This window comes from Rhinolophus sinicus, chromosome 17 (genome assembly GCF_057876585.1).
Source record: "Rhinolophus sinicus isolate RSI-liver-muscle chromosome 17, RSI-T2T, whole genome shotgun sequence".
NCBI classification, from domain to species: Eukaryota; Metazoa; Chordata; class Mammalia; order Chiroptera; family Rhinolophidae; genus Rhinolophus; species Rhinolophus sinicus.
In genome coordinates, this window is record NC_142517.1 from 120,762,557 (window position 1) to 120,781,992 (window position 19,436).

The 19,436-nt window shown below is 38.3% G+C and overlaps 1 protein-coding gene across 34 annotated transcripts in view; it reads left to right on the forward strand.

Annotated features, from left to right (window-relative positions):
* Positions 1-19,436, forward strand: part of CLASP1 (cytoplasmic linker associated protein 1) — a 248,687-nt gene that overhangs the window by 496 nt on the left and 228,755 nt on the right. The gene's annotated exons all lie outside the window — the stretch shown is intronic.

Here is a 19,436-nt window from a genome sequence, read left to right on the forward strand (position 1 = left end):
CCTGCGAACCCCGAGTCGCGTTTGAAAAGAGCCCGGAATTGCGAGGGGAGTGGGCCCGGGGAGAAACCCACAGCCGCGAATCCTCGGCGAGTGATGGGTGTGGAGAAAGCCGGAGGGAAGGGGCGCCGGGAGGCGGGCGGCCGGGGCTCCCAGCCGGGCCAGACAAAAGCCGAGCGAGCGGCCCGGACCGAGCGGCGAGCCGGCGGGACGCGGAGGGCCCCTTGGTCTCGGGGGCCCGCAAAGAGTGTCTTTCGGAAGCTGGGAAAGCGGACAAGTGCTGAGTTAAGCCTGGTGCAGCCTCCTCAACTTGCCTTTGTTGTTCTTGGGTATTGGCACGGACGCTCTGACGAAGATGAGTGTGTGAGCTTGCACGTTGGCCTGGTTGGGTACAATGGAGCTAATCGGATTTTGCTTTCCATTTTCCGAGCCGCCCGGATGAGTGTGGGGTTTTCCAGAGTCTTAACTTATTACATAATGTTTTTAAAAAATAGTTATTTGTTTCTAAAATTAAAAAATAGGTGGAGCCTTAAAGCATGTTTTATTGCATCTGGGTGAGTTTCTCTGTTGTGGGGTTCGTTCATTAAATACCACTCGTAGGACTTGTGAGCTCTTTAAACAATAATTTGTAGATGTTGTAGTAAGAGCTTCAGATTCTCTAGTCCTTTGGGAGGCAGTGATGCAGAAGGGTCAGAAGTGAGAAATAGTCGCATGCTGCCATGTGCCCTGCCCCCTATTTGGGTGCCGCAGTCCAATATAAATTGTGGCTTTAGAATTAGTTGCTTCTATTATTATTGTTTGTGACATTTACTGAGCTCTTGGTATGAGAAATCGTGGACAGTGGGCTCCTTTTGCTCATCAGGGGAGGGGGAGAATAGTAACATGGATGCAGAGGCCATGTAGATAACACCAGTAACACCACAGTGTCCCGGGGTTACAGAATAGTATTTACCTTCTCCATTTGCTGAGAAAGATGGACATTTTGGTGAGCTCTGTTTGCTTGTTCAACTTGGTAAAATTGTGTAATTGAATCTTTTTTTTTGTTTAGCAGTTATTACTTAGATCTCCATTTCTTTTATTTATAGTTTATTGGCTAATGTGTAGCAAGCACTGTTTTAGATTTTTAAAGTATTAATTTTTAGTCGAGGCGTTTTCAGCTGTAGCATTGTATTCTCTCAGCTAAGGTTAACCAAAGCCAGGAATCGTTTGAAGAGCCTGTTGGTGGTGGAGGTGTCAAATACTGTATCTCCATGTTACAGTCCAAGTGGTAAATGCAGAAAACGCTAAGCTTATATTTTAGTGTTAGAACTGAAAACCCAGATCTCCTAGTGCTTCAGGATTTTGGCCACAGACTTAACTTTATGTAAAAGAGGTAAACACTCCTTGGACTAGTAGGAAGCAAAAATCTGAAACTTGGTGTGTTACGCTTCAGTAACTACTGTGATAGGATCTCTTAAGTGTAGTTTAGATGATGGGAACTTGCTTTTTATAGAGCGAGAGTTCAGGTCCTTAAAATAGTTTGACAGGGATGTTGAGAAATGATTGACCAGAAGAATATTAAGTTCATTATTCTAATGTGTTGTATTTTGTTCACTGGTTTTGGACTTAGATATTTTTGCTTCAGTCTTTTGTTAATTCTATTTTCTTAGTTGGGTCAGTCTCACTATATGTGTTGGGTGCAGTAGTTTCTTGGATTTGAGACATCAACTTGTTTTTTGAGACTCCATATATTCTTAACAATCTTCTACTTAAACTCATAGTTTGTAGATTATTATGCTTTTTATTCTGTAGTACTATTAGTAAATATAACCGTTGAAGGGATTATAAATATTAGGCTCAAAGCAGAATTAGAATTGCAAATACGGTTGTCAAATAGTGGAAAGAGTAGATAATAGTAAAACAACAAAAGTTTAAAAACAGAATCATCTAAAAGAGTTCCTAGAAAATAAGAAAAGGATCTATGAGTTCTAAAAAAAAGAAAAAAAACAAAACAAAACTTAAGTAAAGAAGAAATCATTGATGATATAGTTTTTGGTTTGTAAAATGTAATTTAAGAAAGTAACCTTTCTTTAACCAGTGCAATCAGCATAACATCCATAAGGTTTGTGTATGACTAACTGGTCTCTAATATTTCCTTTTAGCACCAGAATTTACTGATTGTTTCTAGCGGTTCTTTACCGCCCCAGGGCTTTCCTTCCTCCTTTATGCTCAGACCAATACTGCCATATTGAACGCTTTTCTCCCCAGATTCTATGGCAGCCCCAGTCTGCCACCCACCAGGGATCCCTATAGACCTAACTAAGATGTGCTCAAATGGTGGCATTTCTTCAGGAACATTTTTGTTGACTTCCCTCTTATTTCCTGCCTGGAAGTCTCCTCACTCCTTGCCATTTGCTATTGTATTCATTACCTTCCTCCTTGGAAGATTCACTCCTGTGCTTTTGCACTGCTGGTTTGTAGAACACTTTGTGGTATCTAGCCTCTGTTGCTTTCTCCTGGGACTTGTGTAACTAGTCACTGTATAACGTATGAAAGAATAAACCAATGTAGCATAACTTAGAATAATAGAATTTGAGACTTGGAGGAGTTCTTAGAGGCCTCATAGTCCAATGTCCTACCTTCTGTCTACTATATTCTCTTCAGCCTCAAACTGCAGACATGCTTTTCTGTTACTTTATTACTGTACAGGTCGTGGTTGCTAAAAGGGTATTTTATACTGTATCACAGTGTTCCCTTTTCCTTCTACCTGTTGATTTTTGTTATACCACCTGAAGCAACATGAGTTAAGTCTGTTGTTCACATTATAGCCTTTTCATTTCCTAGGACAGTCACCATGCCTCTTCTAGATTTATTGGTTAATTCATTTGTTAAACCCTTTAGTTAGGCACCAGATACCCTGAGGGTACAGTTAAAGAAAGACATGGTTCCCACACCTCATACTCCAGGGCAGACAGACAAAATGTTATGAATTGATGCTGGTTATCAATCATATTAAACCTCCCGGTTTAATGATTTCAGCGTGCTGTATTTAGGCAACTCTGTTTTGTTGGTGTCTTTTAAATGAAGTGTTTGAGATAAAACAGTTTGATATGACCTGACCAGAGTATACAGCCATTGTCTTAGGTTAGGAACAATTTTCAAACTTTGTTGTGCATTCAGGCTCCGCCACTTACTAGCTCTGTGACATCGTCCCATGGACCAATTAAATCATCTTTCTATTTTAATATTTTCATCTATAAAATGAAGGTGAAGGGAGAGTGATATTAATATTAGTGCCTACTTACAGGGTGGTGGTAAGAATTAAATGAATTAATATTTGTAAAGTGCTGAGAGTAGCGGCTGGCATGTAATTGGGTATACATGGTTAACACACACATCATATGTACAGTTCATATTAATGATGTGTTAGTAGCAGTAATCAAGTCATCACAATAATTTCGGGAGCTTGTTAAAGTAAAAATGGCATAGCCTTGTTTATTCCTGTCTACCTAGAGATTTGGTTGATTAAGTCTCCATGCATGTAGCCTGGGCAGCCACAGGTTTAACAATCCTGCGGTGATTTTTAAAAACCCCAAAGTTTGAGAACCCTGCACTCTATATTGCAGGTAAAGAGGAATGTGTGGCCCCAGAGCCCAGGCCCCTTGGAAGCGTTACACACTTGTTATCTGTTTGGAATATAGCCTTCTAAACACCTTTACCCTGTTTGTAGCTACACATATATGAACACTTTCATAATAATAGCCAGATTTAAGGGAAAAAAACCCTTTTTTTCAAAGGACTTTTATATTCATAATCTTATTTGCTCCCTTCCAAGTCCTGTGAGGTAGGCAGGGGAAGATACCATCATTATCCTATCAATTTACAATGAGAAACCAAGACCTGCAAGTAAAATCCCCGTCCGTGACAGAGGTAGGATGAGAACTGGGCCTTCTGGTTCTCAGCTTAATGTTCTTTTCATGTAAGCTGTCTCTTAGCTACATAATTTGTTGGCTTATATTGAAGTTGTGGTTCATGAAGTCGTCTGATCTTTTTGCCATGTGAATAGCTGCCAAACCAGATTTCCTCCTGTCTTTTACTGTGTTTATACTTGCTTTTTTAAAAATGTAAATTCGAGGTTTAATAGTTACATATGTCTGTTAAGATTTATCATTTTGTGAAAATGAAATCCAGGACTGGCCTAGTGGCCATTTGTTAGCCTGGCTCCTTTGGGTGAGTTTATCTTCATTCAGGAGAGCTGACCCAGGTCAGTGTATCTGCTTTCCACTGGCCTCTGTAACTGTTGTCCAGTTCACTTTCCAAGCAGAATCAGTAAAATTTATTTATAGTTTTATTGCAATAATATAGCAATAATATAGAAAGTTGAGAGACCAGAGGGAGAAAACCCACATCAAACCATTTTAACACAAGCTATTATTTCTCGATGTATCATATCACCCTTCGAGGCTGTCCATATGTCCATACTTTTTAGAAAGTAATTTTAGGCCTTACATGTTTTATGAATAGTTTCCACATAATGACAAAGTACACATCATTTTAATATTTAACAATAGCTTTGTCATATTTGAAATTATATGGCAATTTTTGGTAAACTGGGATCCTTGATGTGCAGATATTTTTTATTTTTTTATATTACATGTACTACAACAGTGACTACCTTCTTTTGTGTTGCTTCCGTAGGATAAATTCAAAGTGAGATTATTAGGTGATTTTATACATATTATTTGACCAAAAAATTGTACCAGTTGATAATTTCCCCAGCAATCTAAGGATGTACCAGAATTTTTACCAGTTTCTGGTATTATAATTTAAGTTTTTTTTGGTTTGTTATTGTGAGAGGTGTGGAATGGTACGTTATTTTTATTTTTCATTTCTTATTTTGTATTTATTTTAGAAAAGAATAAGCAATAATGACAGACTTTAAACGAACCAACTGTATGCAGTTTTCATTGGCTCGTCCGTGCAGCTGATTCTCCTTCCTTCCTGGGTTTCTGCTCCCATCCTGCATTGCTAACGCTAGTCGTTGCTAGTTAGGGATGGAGGAAAAGGCGACCTTTGCTGTGGGTTGCAGACTGGTCTTTTTGTCAGCATCACAATGTAACCTAACATTTTTGTGGCCTACCTTCAAGTGTTTCTGTAAACAGTTGTGCTCAAGGGCCCTGCCTGAAATACTTAGTAATCAGAATGTCTGGAGGTGGGGGTGAGAGGCATCTGTTCTCCTAACATATTTCCCAAGTGCTTCTGAGGCCATCAGAGTTTGAGAGCTGCCTCAGGAGTACCTTCCAGCTATTTTTCTGCTCAGTTTCTTCACAGAGTGTGTCTTTCCTGTGGGTAGAGGCAGACTGCTATGAACGGTTGCTCAGATCTCCTAACAGAGGCCTGTTGTATAGAGTGAATGAATTGTGTGCAGTGCCCTTCCTAATAGAGAGTAGCTGGGTTCACTCTAGGAACAATAAGCCAGTCTTTCCAAGAGTAGTTGAACTGCATAAAAACAGTTCCTTCTCGGAAGCCTCCTGATGCTGGTGGCTGTTGTTCTGTTTCAGTTCTGACAAGTTATAGAGTTCTGCAGACCAGAGCCATGTCCTGCTCTGCGTGATGGTGGCACGGAGACCATAGACTAGCATTCCGATAGCAATAGCCACCAGAAGCTGGAACACCCAGCATCTGCCAGGTACTGGCATGAGAGCTGTAGGTATACTTTTGTCAATTCTATAGCAACATTTAAAGGCACTTGCTGATTTATTTTATCAATGCTAGGAAGCTGCACCTTACAGAGTTGAATAATGGTCACACAGCTGCAAAGTCGCAGTTTGGTTCTCAGATTCTTTGGCTTCCTTTCCGTTTATCTCTTTTCTTCCAGCACAGGTTATTCCTCCTTCATGGGGGTCAATGGGAGAGAGTCTGCTCCCAGCGTCTGGCAGCTTCTGGAGATGCCTCCTTACTCACTAGTCAGGAAGGATGTAGAGATGCGTGTTCCTCATTAGGGTTTCTGGGCGGGTTAGATCAGGTGACCTGCAGCCCTTTTTAGATTTGAGTCCCTGATGTGAAATCTACTCTTGGACAATCCAGATCATGAAAGATCTGATATGAACTTTTTATTTTTAGTTTTTTATTGTGGGATAATACATAGAACAAAATATGTCAGGTAACCATATTAAGTATACAATTTAATAGCAATGTGTACATTCTCACTGTTGTGCAAGGACAACCATTACTACAATCGGCTTGCAAATCTTTTCCATCACCCCAAACAGAAACGTTGTAGCTATTAAGCAATAAATCTCCATTCCTCCCTCCCTCAGCCACTGGTAACTTCTAGTCTGCTTTCTTTCTTTTCTTTTTAATTGGGGAAGGGGAACAGGACTTTATTGGGGAACAGTGTGTACTTCCAGGATTTTTTCCAAGTCAATTTGTTGTCCTTTCAGTCTTAGTTGTGGAGGGTGCAGCTCGGCTCCAGGTCCAGTTGCCGTTGTTAGTTGCAGGGGGTGCAGCCCACCATGCCTTGTGGGAGTCAAACTGGGTTGAGAGGACATGCTCCAACCAGCTGAGCCATCTGGCCACATGGGAGCTGAACGGCAGCTCATTGACTTCATTCTAGTTGCGGAGGGCACAGCTCACTGGCCCATGTGGGAATCGAACCGGCAGCCCCGTTGCCCAGAGCTCGTGCTCTGACCGACTGAGCCACTCGTGCTCCCCGCATTGTGGTGTTGATTTATTTCCCTAACGACTAAGCTGTTGAGCATCTTTTCGTGTGTTTATTGGCCAATTGTATATCTTATTTGGAGAAATATCTATCTTAAGTTGTTTGCCCATTTTTAAATTGGATTATGTGTCGTTTTGTTGTTGAATGTTAGGAGTTCTTACATATTCTGGATATTAAAGTCTTATCAGATGCATGGTTTGCAAATGTATTCTCCCATTTATTTAGTAGGTTGTTGTCTTTTCACTTTCTGATAATATCCTTTGATAAAAATGTTGAATTTTGATGACGTCCAGTTAATCTATTTTTTCTGTTGCTGCTCATGCTTTTGGTGTCATATGTAAGTATTTATTGCCAAATCCAAGGTCGTGAAAATTCACTCTTATGTTTTCTTCTTAGAGTTTTATAGTTTTCGCTCTTACACTTAGGTTGTTGAGTCATTTTGAGTTAATTTTTGTATATGGTGTGAGGTAGGGGTCCAACTTCATTGTTTTGCATGTGGCTGTCCAGGTGTTCCAGCACCATTTGTTGAAGACTGATACAAACTTGTTAATTACTTATTTATTGTATCACTCACTGGCATTTATATTTTGTTTTCGGTTTTTGACTTTACTACTTATCCTCCTTTTTACCCCACCCTCTCCCCTGTTTCTTTCTTTGTTTCTTTTTTTAAACAAGATACATGGAGGTTTTGTGTGGGTTACAGCTTTGCTGCTTGATCTATAAGAGCCACTTAATAAATATGAGCTCCTTTCCTTTCCTTTAATTTTGTGTAGTTACTTTTAAGTGGTTTGTGTTACAAAATAGATTGCAAGGACCTTCAGGGTAGGACCTTCAGAATATTTTTTTGTTTCCCAATTTCCAACCTTCTCTTGTTCCCCTCCTCCTCCATCACTGTAGTGCTCAGTATACTACCGTGCAAGTGAGGTGCTTAACTTTTATTGACCGAATTGTGAAGCTAAACATAGATTGTTGTGAATACGTTTGGATAATTGCAGAAAATTCTCCTTAAAAGATTAATGATTAGTGTATTATCAAGTTCTTCAAGATTTTTAATTCAGATCCTTTTAAGTCATTTCCCCAAATGAGAGTATTGATAAAAGCATCTAGGTCTTTCAAATGCCTTAGGAATTTTTTTGATAAACCTCAGTTAGGTTGCATAATATGGGGTTCATTTCATGGGTGACTAAAATTTTTTGAACTTGCTATTTAAGAGTATGATGAGTTTTAATTTCAGGGGTGATTTTGTACATCTAGACCTTGCCTTTTTATTTTTGACAAATGCTCTTAGTTTAAATAATTATTTTGAGTCTGTGCAACGAGTATATATTACTTTTCTAACAAAAAAATTAAATATTAGAAAATTCGTCTTTTGCCTAGAAATACCAAAAGTTAACTAGTGAAGACGTATCTGGTTTTTCTGTCTGGGGCTGTATTATCAGATTTCCCTCCATCACACTCTTTAGTGTTCAGTAGAGTCTAATGTTACTTGTCCTAAGTGATCTCCCTTGGGAGTCCGTTTTGTAATCTGTGGTCCAGATGTCAGTGAAGGGAAGGCTTAGCGTGAAGGTTGCCTTTGGTGTTTCATTTTGTAGTGGGTTTTGACTTCTAAATAGGTATTTCTTAGTATCTTGTTATGTAAACACTTTTATCATATGAGATACTGGTTATTCTTCCATTGCTTATTTTAGTAGATCATTATTAGTAATAGTGAAAACAAAGAAAGGCAACATAACAACATCAGAGAAGCCAGAGCAGATCCAGTATTTCACATGCTTTCAAGAAAATTGTCAACCAACAAAGAGATGCAGGAACTTGAACTCACTTAGCAGGAATAATGGTTTATACCAGGGACAGTAGGAAGGAGAGATGATGACTGTTTTCATTCACTATCTCTGGCCTTATTTATGGAGAGGTTAAGCTATCATGTGTCCATCTATTCCCATGTCTTTGTGTACACAAAGGTATGTAGAGATACAATTATATCTATATATACAAAATTTGATGCAAGAAGTATTTTTGTTGTTTATCACCCTTCAGATAGGGGGTCCCATTCCGAAAAGGGTAGCCCTTAAAAAGAAGTGCTCCCTGATATCAAGGAGCTGATGAGAATTTGCAGGGTGGCTTTCTAGACCCGAAGCTACAGGGCATGTCCCCATTGGGAGGCCTCTGCTGACCTCCATTGTTGTAAGTGGTGTTTTTCTTAAGAATTCTTGGCCCTGTTTAGTCTAAGCACCGTCCTGAAGCATTTATTTTACCTGATGGTTGGCTCAGTCCAGCCTGTTACCTTAATGTGACCTTAAACATGGGAACTCTTTTGTTCTTAGTAAATAGGAAGACCAATTTTGACACTGTTTAGAAAGACTTTCTTAACAGCAGTTGAGTTTCTTGTGGACTCCTTTGCTGTGAAAACATCCTATTAAAATGGCTATGAGCTGAAGGAAAAAAAAAAAGATGCTCTCAATGCCACGTTGCCCTCTAGAGCTGAGTTGGGCTAAGGAGAATGGCATTTTAGCCGAATGCTGATTGAATTTATCTATTAGTAGTGATTGACATGCCAAGTATTAATAGATTCCTGTGGCCTGGGACTGTATTTTTAAAGTGAACAAGCGATGCAGAAAGCTTTCCATTCATTCTTTTCAGACTTGGAGTAGATTTGGGAAATTGACAAAGGAACATTTGTTTTGACAAAGTAACAATATTTAGATGAATTGTATAGTAATGATTTTTATGGAATCCTGAAAGAATAAGGTTAAGTTCTGGAAGATAAGGGACATCTCTTAATCATTTAATTGTTAGACCTCTTTTAGGGTGGAATGTGGTGAGTAGAGGGTAGAAAGGATTAACACGTAACGTGTTAATGAGAAATGGACCCAAAACACAAGAGCCTTTAACGAAAACTTGCCATTTAAATAAGAGAGTTATTCTAGGGTATATCCGGGGTAATCAGCAGAGAATGCACAAACTATATACCTTGATCAGAATCTTTGTTCAATAAACGTTAATATTGTGCCTTAAAGACAGAGAGAGGCTCTCAGCCTGGTTCCCAGAGAGCTCCGCCCCTAAGAGGGAAGGCAGACACTTAAGGAAATGGTTATGATTCCGGACTTAAATGTGCTGCTGTGGGAAGATTGAAGAGGGAAGGGCTCCTAACCTGGGGTTGGCAGAGAGATGTATCCTCTTCCGATTTTGTCCCCTTCCTGTTTTGAGCTGAACGATATGAGTGTCTGAACCAGGTGCAAACTCACCTGGTTGGCCGCTCGGGGACCTCTTTGTGGCCTTCTTGGTGAGAGAGCTGTGTTGGCTGGAGACCTAGCTTTTGACCGTGGGGCAAGGAGCCTGACTCTGGGCCACATTAATGCCATGGTCTAATTTTGTGAAGTGGCCACAGACAAGAGCCAAGAAAGCACTACTCTTGTTGAGGGAAGGCTGTTTGGAACTAACATCTGGCTGACAGCCCTGGGGCTTGATAAAATCAGGACTCATTTTTTCAGATCTTTACTTGAATCATCAAGTGGTCTGTGATTTAATTTTGGAATTTTGGGGATGGGAGTTAGACATTGCACTTTTGGGAAACTGGTTGCTATTGAGATTGCTTTTGGATGGTGATTGCATTATTAAAATTATATTTTTATTGTAGTCTAAAGCTTATATGAATTATTGGCTATAAATTAAAAAAAAAAGGTATCTAGGCGATATTCTGTGTCCCTTTTTATTATGAGCGAGTTTAAATGTGTTGTAGTTGTACGTGAAGATTCTTTTCATGTTTAAATTACCTAGAAAGGAGAAATAGAGCTGTTAGTTGCATTAATTTCTTTTATTATAAAATATTTATTTTTTAAACAGGTAATACATACACATGATTTAAAATTTAAGTTTTCCTCCTGTCCTATCTGCCATTCATCCAGTTCCCTTTCCTGGAGACTCCAATGCTATTAATTACATATGTGAAAAAAATGCATGTATATCTACATATCTGTTTCCTTCCTTCCTTCCTTCCTTCCTGCCTTCCTTCCTTCCTTCCTGCCTTCCTTCCTTCCTTCCTTCCTTCCTTCCTTCCTTCCTTATTTCCTTCTTTCCTTCCTTTCTTCTTCCCACCCGTTTTTGTACAGATGGTAGCCTATTAACAGACTGCCCTGTATTTTGCTTTTTCCCCTTTTTGTACTTAATGTATCTTGGAAATCATTCTATGTACATTAAAAAGACTTACTCATTTATTTTTTTTAAGGGAAGAGTAGGCTAACCTAGTATGCATTGTATGATGTACCATAATTTACCTAGCTCTCTATTGAGGAACATTTGGTTTTTCCATGTTTATAAACAATGCTACAAAGAATAATCCTATAATAATTTGTTCTGCCCATGCATGAATAAATAAATGCCCATAAGTTGACATTTTGGGTTGAAAGTTATGTGCCTTTAAAATATTGAGAGATATTGCCAAATTATTCACTCCAGAGGTTTTAATAAAACCAGCCTGCAATATGAGACTCCTCTCATCAGCACACTTAATGTAAATTTTGTGAAAGCATGTGACCCTGACTTGTCATGTATCATTTTTGAATTAAAACGTGGCTATCGTTCAGTGATCAAAAATGAATTGAGCACTTGTTTTCTCATTACTTGTTTTTCTGTTTTTGACTTTGCAAGAATTCCATGTTGAGATACTGAGGTTCAGAAACAAACGTTTGCTTGTAGGTGTTACGGATGCTGCCTTCTGGAGATGAATACTAGCGATGGATAATTTGCTGAATAACTGGCTCTTTTTATATTTTTCAATTCTTGGTGTAGGAACTGATGATGCCTATGGTTTCAGGATTACAATTTTATTTCACTTTACAAGTAACTTGTTTATTGGATACAGCGTGGTTTAACTAGAAAGGATATGAACATGCTTTTTAATGTCCTAAGATTTATATTTCCTTTGAATAGGTAACATGCATATGGTTAAAAAGTTTAAAAGGTACACCAGATAGAGAGGGAAGTGTAAGTAAGTCTTCCTCTACCCTTTTGTCCATTCTTCTACATCCCATTCCCAGAGGCAACTGCTGCTTCTAGATTATTAAATGGTCTTCCAGATACGCTGTGCATGTATAACCCTGTGTGTACAGGCAGAGGCTGCAGCGTGCTTCTGTTAGTACCACTGTTATTTTGAACATGGATTGTTTTTTCTTATATAAATAGTACATGTTCGTTGTAGAAAATATAATGTTTACATTTTGGTATATTTTCTTCCATATTTTTCCTATGCATGAAGAATATACGTGACTGCTTTTTATTTTATAAACAAAAATGGTGTCATAAACATGCTCTTTTCCAGTTTACTTTTTTCACTAAACTGATTGTAGATATCTTTCCAGGCCAATAAGAACATATTTTTACTGTCATTCTCAGTGACTGTATAGTACTCTGTTTGGATGTAATTTCTTTTCTTGGATATTTAGGGACATTTTCATTTAAAAAAATTTTCTTAAACTACTGCAACGAACAACTTTATACATACATTTTAGCATACTTGACACATTATTTCCTTAGATATATTCTTAGATTCGGATTTGTTGGATCAAAAGATATATTTAAAGATCATTGATAGATGTTTCTAGATTGTCTTGTTTATGAATTTTATTCTTATCGGCAGCACGTCAAAGTGTGCATTTGATTATATTCAGTTATATTCTTAAGCTGTCCTTTTGTGAGGGTTAGGCCTTTTGGTATTTAGTTAATTAATTAATTATTTTAAGTAGTTGCGATTTTTGCAACTTTTTTCAACCTTTTAAACCGCAATTACTTCTTTTTTTTAAATTGGGGAATATTGGGGAACAGTGGGTTTCTCCAGGGACCCTCAGCTCCAAGTCGTTGTCGTTCAATCTGAGTTCCAGGGGCGCAGCCCACCATCCCATGCGGGAATTGAACCAGCAACCTTATGGTTGAGAGCTCGCGCTCTAACCAACTGCGCCATCGGGCCGGCCCTCTGGCAGCTCGGCAGCAGCTCGTTGTCTCCAATCTAGTTGTGGAGGGCGCAGCTCACTGGCCCATGTGGGAATCGAACCAGTGACCCTGTTGTTCAGAGCGCCCGCTCTAACCAACTCAGCCATCCGGCCGCCCCAGGTCTTTTGGTATTTTAAAAAAGCCATGTTAATGTTGACTAGAAATAAGTCAGCATTGGAAAAATATTGAGGCAGTCACACAGCTCGGTGTGGAAACTGTGAGCACCTGTACAATTCAGCATATACTAACGTAGTTAAGGCACAGGTCACTTCTGTGTGTTTCTTTTGGAATTTTTTCCCTGAGTTCATAAAGTATGAATGTAAAAATGTCATTTTAGTAATGGTGGTGTTCTGTTATAGTTGATCTGCGAAATATAGCAGAGTTTCTCTAGCTGTTATATGTAAGCCTAGTAAATCACAGATTTAAAGGCTGCTTGAAAATGGATGGACGCTGGTCGGTGGGAAGCAGTAGATGACGTTGTCTTTTTAATAGTCTTTGTCATGGATTCCCAGCTGATGTTCGGAATTATTTTTCTCTGCCAGATCACTTATACTGCATGGACAGATTTGACGTTAAATCTAGTAAGATCCGATTTATTAGTTATAAATGAATCCCTGAAGGCCTCCTTCCAGTTCTTTCTTCAGCAAGCACAGGACTCCTTGTCGTTGAAGCCTTTGTGACTATGTAGGTTTTCCCAGTCCGTCCGAGTCTGTGTATTCACTTTGAATCTTGCCGGAGCGAGGAATGGAAGCAGGGACATGATCTGGAGGATGAGAGTCAGCAAGCCTGTGTTTTCATGCTGCTGTACGCCTAACACCGAGTGTTGCCCGTGATGGGCCCTTACATGTGTTTCACTGTTGTAATCTTTCCTTTTTCCCTGTTTCCTAAGGAGTCATCAGAAGAGTAGGTGGTCTTACAGAAAGCACCTTGCTGTACTGTGTTGGAACAGATTGTTCACTTGTCTTTCTCTCTACAGCGAACCTAGAGCTCGTAGGAGGCAATGCCTGGCTGATGGGCTGGCACATTAGGTATTCAGTGAATTTAGGAAACTAGTTCACTGATAAGAGCCTGTCCCCATCATGTGTGTCTTTTCACTCTTCATTTTGGAATAATTATAGATTCACAAGAAGTTGCAAAAATAGTGCAGAGTTTCTGTTTACCTTTCACTCAGTTTCCCCCAGTGGTTATGCGTTACCCTTTTATCTCTGTCTTGCTATTTTTGATCATGGCTTTGGCTTGCCATTCGCATCTGTGGGCAATACTGAACCCTCTGAACTAAAGATCGCCGATTACTCTCCTAGGGTTACTTGTGGGGGTACGTATGGCTCTTCCTCTTCATTTGATCTTTATGGAGCACTTGCTTGGTATGTAATGCTGTGCCAGGTGCTAACTGCCTCCCTAATCAGGCTCTAATTTGGGGACATTAAGTATGGTAGATAGATCCCTTCTTTGTAAGTCTTTTCCCTAAATTATACATACACCTCTAAAAGTACTCAGAGACCTGTGTGTATTGTTGGTGAGAAGAAGCAACTATGACTTGGTAGAAATAGCTGTGGATTTGGAGTTTGAAGCCCAGGTTCAAATCCTGCTTTAGTTTCATACTTGCTGTGTGACCCTGGATGTCACTTTGCTTCTGAATCTGCTTCCGCCTCTGTAAAATAGGCATGTTGATAATAGCCTTGCAGAGGGGTTTCATGGGGGGGTGACGATAAAGACAGCAGCATTTGTATTATCACTTAGTGAATCGGAAAGTGCTGTTTTAAATGTACGTAGTTATGCTTATTTTAAATTGCTGAAATGAAAGCCAAATTTTAAACTACTGCTACATTACTTCTTTATAGCTTGACTTTTTTATTCAGTAACAGAGAAAAACTTTCTCTGCTTTTATATCCCAAGCCGTCTTACACCTTCTGTCTTCACATTAAATAACCAGTACTTAATAGGGTTTTCTTTTTGTCAACTGGGTGTAACCCAGCTCCCTTGGGAAACTTGGGATGGCCATGTCAGCTGTCCTGCTATCAAGTGACATATCAAATGCTCTCCTCTCTTCTTACTCACCTAAGTCTGGGGATTTCATGTTTCAGAAACCTCTTAGAAAATCTCTCATGTGAGCATATGTGACGTCTTTTCTGCTTACCTTCTAAGAAACCAACGCTTAAATTAATAGGGTGCTAGAAACTAAGATTTTTATTTTTAATAGGAGACCTGATTTTTATATATAAATGGAATAGTATGAAAGGTGGGGGATAATGTGAAAAATTTAAGATTTAGATAATTGACTTTTTTCTCTTCAGCATGATCTAGATGCAGACAAACTCTTTTAAATCATTAAGAGACAGACATCTATAGAACACTGCACCCAGTAACAGAATACACATTGTTCTCAAGTGCATGTGGAACACTCTCCACGATAGCTCATATGCTGTGCCACAACACAGGACTCAATAAACTTGAAAGGATGGAAATTATACAAAGTATGTTCTCTGACCACAATGGAATGGAATGAGGTATCAATAACCACGGGAAATTTGGGGAATTCACAGATATGTGGAAATTAAACAACACACCAAGTCACCAGTGGGTAAAAGAGGAAATCACAAGGAAAATTAGTAACTATTGTGAGATGATTGGAAAACTACCTCCAAAACAACATTTGGTGATAAATGGTAGCACACCAGTTTGAATGTATTTAATGCCAGCTAAACTGTACACTTAAAAGTGGTTAAAATAGTAAATATTAGTATCTTAGTATGTTTTTACCACAGTTAAAAGAAAACTGCCACTCATTCATTGTTCAACAAGAAATGTTTATTGAGCACGTTATGCTCCATGCAAAAAACAAAACAACATATCATAACTTAGGGGAATCAGTGAAAGCAGTGCTCAGAGGAAAATTTGTAGCTGTAAACACCTATATTAAAAAAAAGAAAGAGGGTGGCTGGTTAGAGTGCCAGCTCATAGCAACAAGTTTGCCAGTTCAATTCCCACATGGTGTGGTGGGCTGTGCCTTTTGCAACTAAGATTGAAAACAGCCATTGGACTTGGAGCTGAGCTGCACCCTCCTAGATTGAAGGACAACTTCTTGGAGCTGATGGGCCCTGGAAAAACACACTGTTCCCCAATATGCCCCAATTAAAAAAAAAAAAAAAAAGATCTAAATTCAATAACCTGGCCTTTTATTTTTAGAAACTAGTAAAAGAAGAACAAACTAAACCAAAAGCAGCAAGCAGGAGGAAGAAAAAATAAAGACTAGATTAGAAATAAATGAAATAGAAAAAAGCTAGCGAAAATCAACAGACTGAAAATTGAAAAGATCAAAATTGATAACCCTTAAGCTAGACTGACTAAGAAAAACAAGGACAGGACTCAAATTAATAAATTCAGAGATGAAAGAGAACACATCAGTACTGACCTTACAGAAATAAAGAGGATTAGAAGGGCCTACTAGGAATAATTATATACCAACAGATTAGATAACCTAGATGAATGAAATATGCATTCATAGACAGATATTACTGAGATTGACTCAAGAAAAAAATAGAAAATCTGCATAGACCAATAATAAGAGATTGAATAAACAGAAAGCACCCCCACAAAGAAAAGCCCAGGCTCAGATTAGTTCACGTTTGGTGATTCTACCAAACCTAACACATGCAAATTCTTTACAAACTCTTTCAAAATAAAGAGGAGGAGGAAATGCTTCCTATTTCATCCTTTGAGGATGTTATTACTCTGTTACCAAAACCATACAAAGATATCACGAGGAAATTGCAGACCAGTATCCTTTAGGAATATAGATTCAAAAAGTCCTCAGCAAAATACTATTATAGCAAACTGAATCCAGCCTCATATCAGGATGATAACACTGATCAAGTAGGATTTATTGCAGGAATGCAAAATTGGTTTAATATCTGAAAATCTGTGTAATACACCATATTGATAGACTAAAGAACAAAAACCACATCATCGTCTCAATAGCTGCAGGAAAAGCATTTGACCAAATCTAATACCATTTCGTATTAAACACTCAAAAAACACTCAACAAACTAGGAATAGAAGGATACTTCTTCAGTGTTTTAAAGGCCATCTGTGAAAACCCACAACTTATGTCATACTTAGTGTTGAATGAATACATCCTTCCCAAGATCAGGAACAAGACAAGAATGTTCTTTTATGCCACTTCTGTTCAGCATTGTACTGGAGGTTCAAATCCTGGAATTAGTCCAGAAAAAGAAAAGCCATCCAGATTGGAAAACAAGTAAAATCTATTTGCAGATGACATGATCTTGTATAGAGAACATACTAAGGAATCCACTATAAAACTATTAGGACTAATAAATGAGTTCAGCAAGGTTGCAGGATAAAAGATTAATATACAAAAATCAATTGTATTCCTATACACTTGGAATGAGTAATCCAATAATGAAACTAAGAAAACATTTCCATTCATAATAGCATCAAAAAGAATGAAAAACTTGGAATAAAATTAAGGAAGTATAAAACTTATATTTTGAAAACTATAAAACTGTTGAAAAAAATTAAAGATCTAAGTAGATGGAAAGACATCCTATGTTCATGTATTAGATGACCTAATATTATAAAGATGGCAATATTCCCTGAATTGATCTACAGATTCAGCACAATCCCTATTAAAATTCCAATACACTGTTTTGCAGAAATTGACAAGTTGATCTTAAAATTCATATGGAAATACAACGGACCCAGAATAGCCAAAACAATGTTAAGAGAGAAGAATGAAGTTGGAAGACTTTAATAACTTACTACAAAATTACAGTAATTAAGACAGTCTGGTCCTGGCATAAGGGTAGACATGTGGATGAGTGGAACAGAGTAAGTCCAGAAATAAACGGTTACATTTACAGTCAATTGATTATCAAGAGTGCAAAGACAATTCAATGGGGAAAGAATAGTATTTGCAACAACTGTTGCTGGGACAAGTGGATATTCACATGCAGAAGAATGAATTTGGTTACCTCCCAACACAGACGGTTCTCGGCCTGGGGCATCCTCTTTCCCTTCCCTTTCTTGTCCTGTACTTCTCTGTCTCCTTTTTATTTATTGGGCAAGGGAAGGGGTGAGAGTATAGGCAGAAGAGAGTCCCCGTGTCCTGGGGTAATGGGGGGTGTCAGTTACCGTGGTCTGTCTCCCTTCCTCTGGTTGGGTGGGGGGTAGACTTAATAAAGAAAGTGGAAAAAAAAGGAATGAATTTGGAATATACATGTATATATATATATTTAATCATAGAGCTGAAGGTAAGATCTGAAACTCAAAAACTCTTAGAGAAAATATGGGTGTAAATCTTCATGATCCTGGATTAGCAAGGGTTTGTTGTTTTTTTTGAGGAGGGTACAGCTCCCAGTGGCCCATGTGGGGATCGAACCAGCAACCTTGGTGTTATTAGCACCACGCTCTAACCAACTGAGCTCACCAGCCACTCCCCCCCCGTTTTTTTTTTTTAACTGTGGTAAAATAGGCATTGATTTCTTAGGTATGACATCTAAAACACAAGCTAAAAAAGAAAAAAATTAGTCTTCATCAAAATTTAGAGCTTTATTTCAAATGACGCTATCAAGAAAATGAATGCACACTCCACAAAGGGAGAGAAAATATTTGCAAATCATATACCTGAGAATTTTATATAAAAACTCTTAAATCAACAATAAAAAGACAACCCCCTTAAAAAATAAGCAAAGGATCTGTTTAGACATTTCTCCAAAGATGTCCAAATGGCCAAAAAATTCATGAAAAGAAGCTCAACATCCTTAGTCATTAGGGAAATGCAAATCAAAATCACAGTGAGATGCCACTTCACACCCACTAAGATAGCTGTAATAAAAAAAGGTGGATGGTAAGTGTTGCTGAAGATGAAAATTGGGACCCTCATACGCGTATATCGCTTGTGGGAATGTAAAATGGTATGACCACTTTGGAAAACAGTTTGGCAGTTCTTCAGAAAGTTAAACATGGAGTTACCATATCCTGTATTCTAGTTAACACTCTTATTTGTATATCAAAGAAAATTGAAAATACGTTCATGGAAAACTTGTTCAGGAATGTTTACAAGCAGCATATTCATAATAGGCAAAAAGTGGAAACAGTCCAAACATCCATCAACAGATAAATGCATGAACAAAATGTGTAGCTATGGAATGGAATATTACTCAGCAATAAGAAGGAATGAAGTCCTGATGCATGCTGTAATATGGATAAACCTTGAAAATAGTCTGCTAAGTGAAAGAAGTCAGACACAAAAGGCCATGTATTTTATGTCTCCATTTATATGAAATGTCCAGAATATGCAAATCCAGTCAGTCAGAAAGTAGATTATTGGTTTTCATGGGCTTAGAGGAGGGGGGTGGGGAGTGACTGGTAAAGGATATGGGGTTTCATTTTGAGGTGATAAAATTATCCTGGAATTAAATAATGGTGATGGTTGCACAACTTTGTGAATACAATAAGAAAGCCTGAATTAAATGCACTTTAAAAGGGTGAGTTTAATGGTATATGAATTATATCTCAATAAAGTTGTTACTAAAAAAAAATAAGGATTTTTTCAGGTTTAGAGATCTGTTTTTTATTAGTCTAGTAAACAAATGAAAAAAGAAAGCTTTTTGGCCAGGATGTTGAAACTATAAATGAAGCTTTCTAAAAAATACAATAGAAGTAAAGTATTGCTAGATTGATTGGAAATTTTCCCCCCCTTCTTCCACCTCCTCCACCCACTCTGGTTCAG